This window comes from Myotis myotis, unplaced genomic scaffold (assembly GCF_014108235.1).
Source record: "Myotis myotis isolate mMyoMyo1 unplaced genomic scaffold, mMyoMyo1.p scaffold_m19_p_2, whole genome shotgun sequence".
Classification (NCBI taxonomy): Eukaryota; Metazoa; Chordata; class Mammalia; order Chiroptera; family Vespertilionidae; genus Myotis; species Myotis myotis.
In genome coordinates, this window is record NW_023416324.1 from 47,769,140 (window position 1) to 47,780,592 (window position 11,453).

General features: G+C 39.5%; 1 pseudogene; it reads left to right on the plus strand.

The window, feature by feature from the left end:
• The first annotated feature begins 5,484 nt into the window (after positions 1-5,484).
• On the plus strand, positions 5,485-5,816 carry LOC118675876 (annotated as a pseudogene).
• The last annotated feature ends 5,637 nt before the right edge of the window (positions 5,817-11,453 follow it).

The following is an 11,453-nucleotide window of genomic DNA, read 5'->3' on the forward strand; positions in this document are numbered from 1 at the left end:
ATAGCAATAATAATAATAATAATGATTGCAATCATAATTAATGCACATCTTTTGTGCATTATCACAATCTTCACTCCAATATTATAAAGATAGCCACTGTTATTACTCCCATTTTACAAATGAGGAAACAGAGGCTTAGAGATGATGGGTTGCCTGCAAAGATGGCCACCAATTCTTCCCACTCCAGAGTGCACATGCCCTTACCCCCACCACGTGTTAAGTCTATTTCCATTCCTGTTAAGTCTCAACTGACCTGTGGCCGCTTTCAACAATAGAGTATATTGAAAGAGCTGCTGATCTCCTTCTGGCCTATATCCCAAGATGACTATCAATTTCCATTCTTGTTCTCCAAAATATGGAAGCCAATTACCATGTAAAGAAGTCTGTCTATGAGAGGACTCAAATAAATAAAATCAGAAATAAAAGAGAAGTGACAGCTGATACCACACAAATGCAAAGGTTTGTAAGACAATACTATGAATAATTACAAGCCAACAAATTGGACAATCTGGAAGAAAAGGACACATTCCTAGAAACATACAATTTTTTAAGACTGAATCAAGAATAAACAGAAAACCCGAACAGACTGATTACTACCAATGAATCTAATCAGTGATCAAAAAACTCCCAACAAACAAAAGTCTTGGACCAAATGACTTCACAGGTGAATTTTACCAAATCTTCAAAGAAGAATTAACACCTATTCTTCTCAAACTATTCCAAGAAATTCAAGAGGCGGGAAAACTCCCAAGCTCATTTTACCAGGCCAGCATTATCCTGATTTCAAAACCAGACAAAGACACTACAAAAAAGAATATTTTAGGCCAATGTCCCTGATAAAGGTAGTTGCAAAAATCCTCAACAAAATACTAGCAAACCAAATTCATCAACACATTAAAAAGGTCATTCACTATGAACAAGTAGGATTTATTCCTGGAATGTAAGGTTGGTCCAATATCTGCAAATTAATATGATACTCCACATAGTCCAAATGAAGAATAAAAATCATATGATCATATAAATTAATGCAGAAAAAGCATTTGACAAAATCCAGCATCCATTTATGATAAAAACTCTCAGCAAAGTGGGAATAGAGGGAGCATACCTCAGAATAATAAAGGCCATATATGACAAACCCACAGCTAACATCATACTTAATGGGGAAAAGCTAAAAGTGTTTTCTTTAAGATCAAGAATAAGACAGGATTATCCACTTTCACCACTTTTATTCTATATCATATTGGAATTCTAGCCATAGCAATCAGACAAGAAAAATAAATAAAAGGCATCCAAATTTGAAAGGAAAAAGTAAAACTGTTACTATTTGAAGATGACATAATACTATATGTAGGGAACCCTAAATATTCCACCAAAAAGTGACTAGAACTGATAAATTAGTTCAGAAAAGTAGCAGGATACAAAATTAATATTTAGAAATCAGTTGCATTTTTATATACCAATAATAGACTATCAGAAAGAAAATTAAGAAAACATTCCAGTTTAGAATTACATAAAAAAAATCTAGGAATAAATTTACCTATAAGGGAAGAGACCTGTACTAAAAAAATTATAAGACATTGAAGAAAGAAATTGAAAAAGATGGAAATAAGTGGAAGCATATACCATGTTCACAAATAGGAAGAATTAAAACCATTAAAATGTCCCTACTACCCAAAGCAATCTATGGGTGTAATGCAATCCCTACCAAAATACTAATGGCATTTCTCACATATCTAGAACAAATAGCTCTAAAATTTATAGAGACTCACAAAAGATCCCAAATAGCCATAGCAATCTTGAGAAAGAAGAACAAAGTTAGAGGTAACATGCTACCTGATATCAAACTATACTACAGAGCTATAACATTCGAAACAGCAAGATACTCACAAAAAGAAGACACAGTGATCAATAGTACAGAATAGAGAGCCCAGGAATAAACCCATGCCTATATGATCAATTAATTTGTGCCAAAGAAAGCAAAAACAATGGGGTAAAGACAGTCTACTCAATAAACAGTGTTGAGAAAATTGGGCAGGTACATAAAAAACAAACACAAAAAAACAACAAATAAATACTAGATCACCTTTTATACCATATATAAGATAAACTCAAAATGGATTAGAACCAAATGTAAGACCCGAAACCATAAAACTCCTAGATGAAAAGATAGACAGTAAACTGTCTGAAGTTTCTCTTAGTAATATTTTTTTCTGATATAGCTCCTTGGGAAAGAGAAACAAAAGAAAAAAGAAAAAAAATAAAACAAATGAGACTACATCTAACTAACAAGTTTTTCACAGCTAAGGAGACCATCAACAAAAAGAAACGACAAACTATTGAATGTGGAAGATATTTGCCAATGATATCCCTGATGAGGTGTTAATATCCACAAATTTATAAAGAACTGATACTACTCAACACCAATTCCTCCCAAACAATTAATTAAAAGACAGAGGACCTGAACAGATACTTCTCCAAAGAGGATATACAGATAGCCAATAGGCATCTGAAAAGATGTTCAATGTCACTAATCATGAGAGAAATGCAAGTTAAAAGCACAGTGAGGTACCACCACACACCAGTCAGGATGGCTATTATCAGTAAATCAACAAACGAGTGTCAGTGAGGATGTGGAGCAAAGGGGCCCTCAGACACTTTTGGTGAGGTTGCAAATTGGTGCAGCCACTATAGAACACAGGATGAGGGTTCCTAAAAAAATTAAAAATAGAACTACCTTATGACCCAGCAATTCCACTTCTGAAAGAAAACTAATTCAAAAAGATATATGCACTCCTGTATTTATTGCAGTGTTATTTACTATAGCCAAGATATGGAAGCAACCCCAAGTGTCCACCAATAGACAAGTGTATAAAAACATGGTGGTACATATATATAATGGAATGTTACATGGCCATAGAAAAGAATGAAATCTTACCATTTACAACAACATGGATGAATCTAAGAGGGTATTATGCTAAGTGAAATAAGACAGACAGAGAAAGACAAATACCATATGATTTCACTTATATGTGGAACCTAAAGAAAACTGCAAATGAACCAAACAGAAAGAATCATAGACATGGAGAAAAAAACTGAGGGTGGTCAGATGGGAGGAGTGTGGGTGCTGGCTGAGAAAGGCGAAGGACTCAGAAGTACAAATGGGAAGTTACAAAATAGTCACAGGGATGTAAGGTACTGCATACAGAATATAATCAATAATATTGTAATAACTATGAATGGTGTCAGGTGGGTTCTGGAAATATCTCAATAACTTGTTGTGAGAGCTAGAATCTTCACAGAAAAAGGGGCCCAGTTTTTATGAAAGACTAAGAAGAAAGAGGGAAAGACCTAGCTGTCCCCGGTTGTGCTAGCTACCCCTACTGAGGTACCAGACGTGGGACTGATGCCCTCATAGTCATGTGACCCCTGGCCAAGCTCGCTGATGAATGCAGCCCTGTGAGTGATCCCAGAAGATACCACGTGGGAGAAAGAATTAACCCAGTAGACCCACAGAATAGTAAGGAGTAATAAAATTATTGTTTTAAGCAGCTAAGTTTTTTTAAAAATATATATATTTTTATTGATTTCAGAGAGGAAGGGAGAAGGAGAGAGAGATAGTCTCATTAATGATGAGAGAGAATCAAACCGCGGCTCGCGAGCTACATGCGGCTCTTTGGCCCCTTGAGTGTGGCTCTTCCACAAAATACCGACTTCTGCACATGGGTCACGAAGTTTCAATTGCACTGTACGTGCGTGCCCACATGTGGTATTTTGTGGAAGAGCCACACTCAAGGGGCCAAAGAGACACATGTGGCTCGGGAGCCGCCGTTTGCCAAGCCCCAGTTTGCCGACCACTGGCCTGCTTCCCACACGCCCCCCACTGGGGATTGAGCCTGCACCCAGGCATATGCCCCTGACCGGAATCAAACCTGGGACCTCCCCCATCCACTGAGCCAAGCCAGCCGGGGCAAGCAACTAAGTTTTGAAGTGTCCTATTATGCAGCAATAACATCTGAAAGAAGAGGTTAGAATCTTGTCCGGGGTCATATAACTTGTAAGTGGCAGAGCCAGGGCTTGAGGCCAGTCTTTCTGACTCCAGTGCCATGCTCTTGACAGCTGCATGGCACAGAAAGAAGGAGTTGCCTGACCAAAGGTTAAAAATGATTAAAGATAAGGAAATGACTAGCAGAGGTCCGTGAAACCACAGTCTATGAGAGCTCAGAGAAGAGCCGGGAAGAGAAGAAGGAACACACCAAGAGTGGACATGAGCTTCTACACGCTGGGGAAAGGGAAACTTGTGTTCATCCAGTGTTTATGGGGCAATTTTCTAGTTGCTCTGAGGAATTCAGAAGTGGATGCACTGGATCTCAAGATGATAACTTAATGAAGGAGAAGACAAGTGAGTGAAAAACAACACTGTAAAATGTAAACTGGTGCAGCCATGAACAAGAAACAGTTTGGAAGATCCTTGCAAAGTTAAAAATAGAACTACCATATGATCCAGCCATCGCTACTTCAAGGAAAATAATTGCTCAAGCAGATATTTGTACACGCATGCTCATAGCAGTATTATTCACAATAGTCAAAAGGTAGAAGTAACCCAAGTGTCCATCAACAGATAAATAGATAAATGAAATGTGTTAGGCACATACAGTGGAATATTAGACTTAAAAAGGAAGGAAATTCTGACACATGCTACAACATGGATGGACTTTGAAGACATTATGCTAAGTGAAATGAGCCGGGTACAGAAGGACAAATATTGTCTGATTATGCTTATATGAGGTACCCAGAGTAATCAAATTCATTCAGACAGGAAGTGGAATGGGGATTTCCAGGGACTGGGAAGAGAAAGGAATGTGGAGTCTGTGTTTAAGGGGTGCAGAGTTACAGCTTGGGAATATGAAAATTCCTGGAGATAAATGATGGTGATTGTTGCCCAACAATGCGAATGCACTAAATACCAAGAACCGTATACTTAAAAATGGTTAAAGTGGTTATTTTATGAAATATATATATATATATATATATATATCCACAATAAAAAAGAAATTAATTACTTATAAAAAAAATTTACCAATATGCAAAGCAGAGTGGTGAGGGGAATAAATCTAGGTAGAGGGGGAAGGAATCATTACGGGTCAACCACTGGCATTCTTTGTATCATGCAGTCTTCCCAGTAGCCTGGGAAGGTAAGTAGTATTACCTCATGTGATATCAGGAAGTAAGTTTATGGATTTAATAGCAATGTGCCATAAACATCATTTGTCACAATGTTATAAATTGGTTCAAAAGTTTTAAATAAAGTTAGGTGTGAAGATCCCGAGTGAGTATTTAAAGAAATGAAGAGATGTTAGGGGGTGACTCGTTACAAAAAATATTTATAATTCCATAGAGGAGAGCAATGTCACTGCACCAGATCTCTTTTAAATTTTTATTATTGGGTTTTCCCACTGCCTGCATCTCGGGCCCCAGCAGCTCAGAATGCCCAAGAGGAAGGCTAGCTCCGCCAAGGGGGTGTTGAAGGAGGAGCCGAAGAGGAAATCTGCAAGGTTGTCAGCTAAACCTGCTCCTGCAAAAGTGGAAATGAAGACAAAAAAAAAAAAAAAAAAGGCAGCAGGAAAGGATAAATCTGCAGACAGAAGAAGTGCAAAAAAGAAAAGAAAAGGGGTGAGGGGAAGCAAAGGGAAAACAGCTGGAAGTGGCTAACCAGGAAACTAACAAGGGTCTGTCTACCTGCAGAAAACGGAGAAACTAAAAACAAGGCGGGTCCAGACTCAGATGAAGCAGGAGAGCAAGAAGCCAAGTCTGATTAATATCACATACCACGTCCTGTCAGGGGATCCTGTCTTCCTTCTTGTACAATCCTAAGGGATATTTTTTATCAGCTGTTTTGTAAATGCAAGGTTTTTAATAGCTCTATAAACACTGTTAAGAGGGGTAGGATTGTACCCCACCCTATTTTTTAAATGCAAATGCTTTAAAAAAAGTAAGAGAGAGGTAAAATCATTTGCTGGTTGTTTATTTTTTGGTACAACCAGAAAATAATGACATATTGAATATGGGAGACTTTGATTGTCTTTGGTGGCAGCTTAACATTCGATAGATGGGGATAGTATTTATATCCTATAATACAAAGCATATTTTTTAAATATATTTTATTGATTTTTTACAGAGAGAAGGGAGAGAGATAGTTAGAAACATCGATGAGAGAGAAACATCAATCAGCTGCCTCCTGCACATCCCCTCACTGGGGAAGTGCCCGCAACCCAGGTACATGCCCTTGACCGGAATCGAACCTGGGACCCTTCAGTCCGCAGGCCGACACACTATCCACTGAGCCAAACCGGTTTCGGCTACAAAGCATATTAAAAGGCCATTTGGAGTCAGTCATGCATTTAATATGTCCTGAACATTTTCAGTTACTTCCAGTCTCATATTTTTGGTAGAATTGTTCTCTTGATCTTGGCTCTCCCTGTCAGAATTTTGTGCACTCTGTAACATCTTTGGTGTGGTAGTCCAGTTTTCCTAGTAACTTTGTTAATGTGCCGTGAAAAACTGAAAATGAGATTATGTAGTGCATATGATATTAAATTGTGAATTAGTGGGACCTTGATAGAACAGCATATCAACATTTGAAGATATTGTTACTTGATACTCTATGAAAGAAAATTAGCCTTCAGATTTTAAGCTGGAAAGTCACTGGAATAACTGTTTAGAAAAGAATCACAACTACACAACTCTTTAGGTTTTTGGTTTGTACGTTAAGAATTGTGTAGAACTTGAATGTCTGTGTACTTATCCTCAAAACAATCAATAAAGTCACAATTACAAAAGAAAAATTATTCTTCTCTTATTACAAAAATAGTAAACAATTATGCAGAACATTTAAAAATATACAGTGTAAAGAAGAAAAACTTTAAAAGCATGCATAATTTCACCCCCAGAGATACATTGTTAATTGATTATATAGCCGTCTAGTCTTATCGTATTTTCTCTGCATATGTCGATATTCCCCCAAATTGACAACATATACAATGTATGTTTTAATAGCCCAAGTTTTAAATCTTAATATATAAGCAAAACATTTCCTCACATCACTATATATTTTTTAGGACTTGATTTGTAATGATTTGCCATCATATAGACTGGCCCCAATTTTATCAAACCTCTCTTATTCAACATTTAGAGGGTTTCCGTGGTTTTGCTCCCTAACACTGCAGTGACCACCCATATGTACAATGCTTTGACCATTTATCTGATTATTTCCTTAAAATCGATTCCTGGAGTTACACCAAAATTTTTAATACCACTGGCAGAGATGAAACAATTGGTTCAGAGAAACCCTAGTTTTGAACCAGGATGGCGAGTATACTATTTAAGCAAAGATGCAGCTTTGGCTTATACTCTTAAAAGTTTTTATCTGTGCCGCTCTTCGCCTCTGATAGTTCAGACACATTTAGACATATTGTACTTGTAGTTCAGCTACAGAAGTAATTTATGTTTGGTTCAGACCAGTAAATCAGTATGTGTTATCTCAGGCACTCCCATTGCTTGGTACACAGCAATACGGTATTCAATAAATATTTGTTGAATGAATGTCTATTGAATGAAATCCTGCGTAAATGAAGACACTTTCAGTGTGAACAGGAGGATGTAAAATGGCAAATATGGAATGGCTGTGCTTTCACTTGAGCGTCTGATTCGCAGGCCCAGACGGCTTTGTGTGTGTGTTTCGGGAGAGGCTCGGCTCTGTAATGATTACAGTCTGGGGAATGGACTCAGTGCAGTTCCAGCAAGCCTTCTGGGTCAGGGTCTAACAAAGGCATTGCTCTCTGAGCCACCAGAGTGCCAAGCCTCTCCGGCGAGCAGCAAGCAGTGTGGGTGGCCCGTTTCTCGCCTTTCCTCCAGTGTGCACACACCGCCTACGTTACTCCTGTCTGTTTTGTGTCACCAGAGCCCTGGGAATAGCAAGAAATCTGCCCAGAAGTGTAAAACCACCCTTTTACTGAAAGAACTTTCAGAATGAGAACGTACAATGAAATGACTGGAGAGCTCAGGAAAGACACCCAGAAACGGTAAAATATGAAACACAAATGCCCTCTGAGATTTGGCATCCTAAATCAGTTCCTCCTCGCCTCCAGAAAGGGCTCCATTTTCTCTAAGCCTCTGCCTTTATAGAACCTCAACACAGGCCCTTCCCTCCCCTCCATGGGGAAAGTCTCTGTCCTGCAGGTGGACATGAGAACGTGACCAGGAAGCATAGTGTGGCCTAGAGGAGGCTACAAGGCATGATGGAAAGAAAGAGGGAGTGGGGATCGAAGGCACCTGAGACTCGGCTTTTCTAAGTGACCTTGGTCAAGTCACTGAGCTCATGCATTCGTTCAGTCAGTGAACAATTGAGTGCTCACTGTTTACCAGCTCAGCACTGTCTAAGAGAAACACAGTGCAAGCCACGTGGGTGACTTAAGATTTTTCTAGCAGTGACTTTGAAAGAGTAAAAAGAAACAAGTGAGATTAATTTTAATATATTTCATTTAACCCAATATGTTCCAAATATTATCTTTGTATAATGTAAGCCATATAAAAACTTATTTGAGATTTTTTTGTTTACACTCTTTTTCCATGCTAAGGCTTTAAAATCCAATCTTTTATACTTACGGCACATCTAAACTCAGATGCTAAGATTTCATCAGAAACAATCAGTCTATATCTAGATTTCATAAAATGCCTGGCCTGACCTGCAGACCCTGAGCAACAGATGAATAGATTACTCTGACACACATTTCTGTGAAAGCGAGGCTAAGGGGCTGTTTTGCTTTAGGAGCAAAAAGCCCTGTTCACCTGCCTCCTTAGGCTTTTATTGTCACAACAGCTACAGCTTGAACTAAAATTAACTATTAGATACTATCAACAGGGTAAGCATTCTTAAGAAAACACCTGCATCTGTAGTTTCTTTCAAACAAAGACATTTTGAAGTCTAAACATAAAGATTCTAGTCAAACACCTGGGGGCGGGGGGAGCAGACTTGTTTTGAAAAGTCAAGCAGGGGCTGCTGCCTTCGGCAAGGTCCCCCAGAGGCCTCCAACCTTTCAGAGATTCCTCCTTACAGACCTTCCAACCAAGTCCCGTGCCTCCCACAATAAAATCTACACTGGGAAAGTAGATTGCCATACCTGAGTTGTTTCAAGAATACTTGAAAGTTTTCCAATAACTGAATCAGATTTAAATTTTTAAATTAATTAAAACTTAATACAATTAATTCAGTTCCTCAGTCTCATTAGCCACATTTCAAATGCTCAGTAGCCTTATGTGTGACCAGTAGCTACTATATGGAATGCGCAGTTCTAGCGCTCCGGGCACAGACTTGTTTAAGACATGAGCTCCGTCCACTAGATTTCAATCCAGTAGGACAGTGGTTTTCACGCAATGGGCCACAAGAATTTTTAAAACATGAAGTACCTGACTATTTAGTCAGGAGCACTGACCTCTTTTCCCTTAGATTGTCAAAGTAAAAAAAAAAAAAGGCAACGGCTAACACAACAATAGCCTTACAGTGTGAAGGAATAAAAATGATACCTATTTGTTTTGTCAGATCGGCAAATCTATATTTTTTTGGTGTGCCATGAGATAAAAAGGGTTGAAAATTGCTGCAGTAGGGAATTTAGGGCAAAATAACCTAAACACAAACAAACAGAAAAACCCTAAAGTTTATAATATAAGGAGCCCTGTTATCTAAAAGCAGTTATCTAGAGATTGGTTGGTTCATTTTTAGCCAGTTTAGTTAAGTAGGGGAGTTGTAAAAATGACTCCTAACTTTAACAGTTTTTAAACTTAAAAACATACAAAAGCACATTCATTCACCAATTTTATGAGGTATGGCCAAGGCATTTTCTCTGAATAAGGGCTGGCTGATTGGAGTTTTCAACTACCTCTCCTGCATAGATCAGATCCATGATGCAGGAACAATACGTTTTAAGAAGTGGGAAAGCGAGTTGTAACTGAAGGCCAGGGTCAGGGGCTGCTGTAGCTCAGGAAGATGCAGGTGGCAGCCTTTAAAGGAGCCGCACTGGCAGGGACTTAGCTCTGGTGAAGGTGGCAGACTTTGTTCACCATGTGTTCGCCCATCATGCCCGCTGTCTTCTCTGCCAAAGAGAACTCTGGTTTTATTCAGAAGGTGAGTAGAGATCCCTTGATCTCATGAAAGCTGGGCGTCTACCCCAGTCCAAGGGGATGAATCATAAGTGGCTTTGCCAGTAATTGGCTAGACATAAGCATCTGATTCAGTTCTGGCTCGTGAGGTTTTAGGGGAAATCTGCTGGAGAACCCCGTCAAAGACTTTCCTCTTGGGTGGAAAGACAGCCACGGGAGAAGGATGCTGGTGGCCCCTGCCCCTTTCTGCAGGCTTAGGTCCAGTTCTGTGGAGCTGCAGCTGCCATTCTTGTGCCGATGCGGGGGGGGGGGGGGGGGGGGGGGGGGAGGACATAAGCCTAAAGGCACGTGAAACCCTTCCACTGAAGGTGGCAGTGAAAGAAATAGCTTGGGCAGCTATTCATGATATATGTGGGCAGCGATAGCAACCGTAGGCTTCTTGTTTAGCAAGATAATTAAACATCTTTATTGATTAGCCTGCTGTTAAGCAAGCATTCTGTTATTGGCGCTGAATGCATCGGGAACCTCTATCTTGGCTCTCCAGGTCACAGAACACGCCTTCCTGATGTGTAACGTGATAAGACATCTGAAACTCGGGACATCTGAGCACTTAGCCCAAAAGTCAGAAACCAGATGTTTGCCAAGGTTTTGGAAGCCAGCAAAGGTATCCTGTGTTGATTTTAACTTGAGACAGTTCTTCTACAGTTTGTTATGTACAACGAGAACTCAGAAATCTTCACTAAGCACGAGGATTCCTCGTTTCCTTTTCAGTCTTACCTATGCATCAGGTCCCTTCCAGGCTCACCTTCTCCATGGACCCTCTTGATCCCCTCAAGTCCCCAGGGTACTTCCTCATGAAGACACATGGTACCTTTTTAATCAATACTTAGTCAAGTTCTCTTGCAGTACCCTTTGTTTCTTTCTCCTAACTTAACTTTCATGGGTCTGGCTATCTTGAGGGCATGCATGAAGTGTTCTACTTCTTTATAGTTCCCACAGCATCTAGAATGAGGCAGGTACTTGGCTGGTGTTCAAAAATATCTGTAAAATAGGTCTGTGAAAGAATGAAAGAGTAAGGCCAGGCGTGGAGGGATTGAGGGAAAAAAGAGAGAGAGAGAACTCATGGACATGAACAACAGTGTAGCGATGGTTGGGGACAGGAGTGGGGGGAAGTCGAAGAAGGCATAGAGGGGATAAATGGTGATCGAAAAAATAAAATAAAAATTATTTCAAAAAAAGAAAGAGTGAAGCCAGACAGCCTCACTCTTTTGATCATGAAGGGGTATTTACCATTAAGCCAA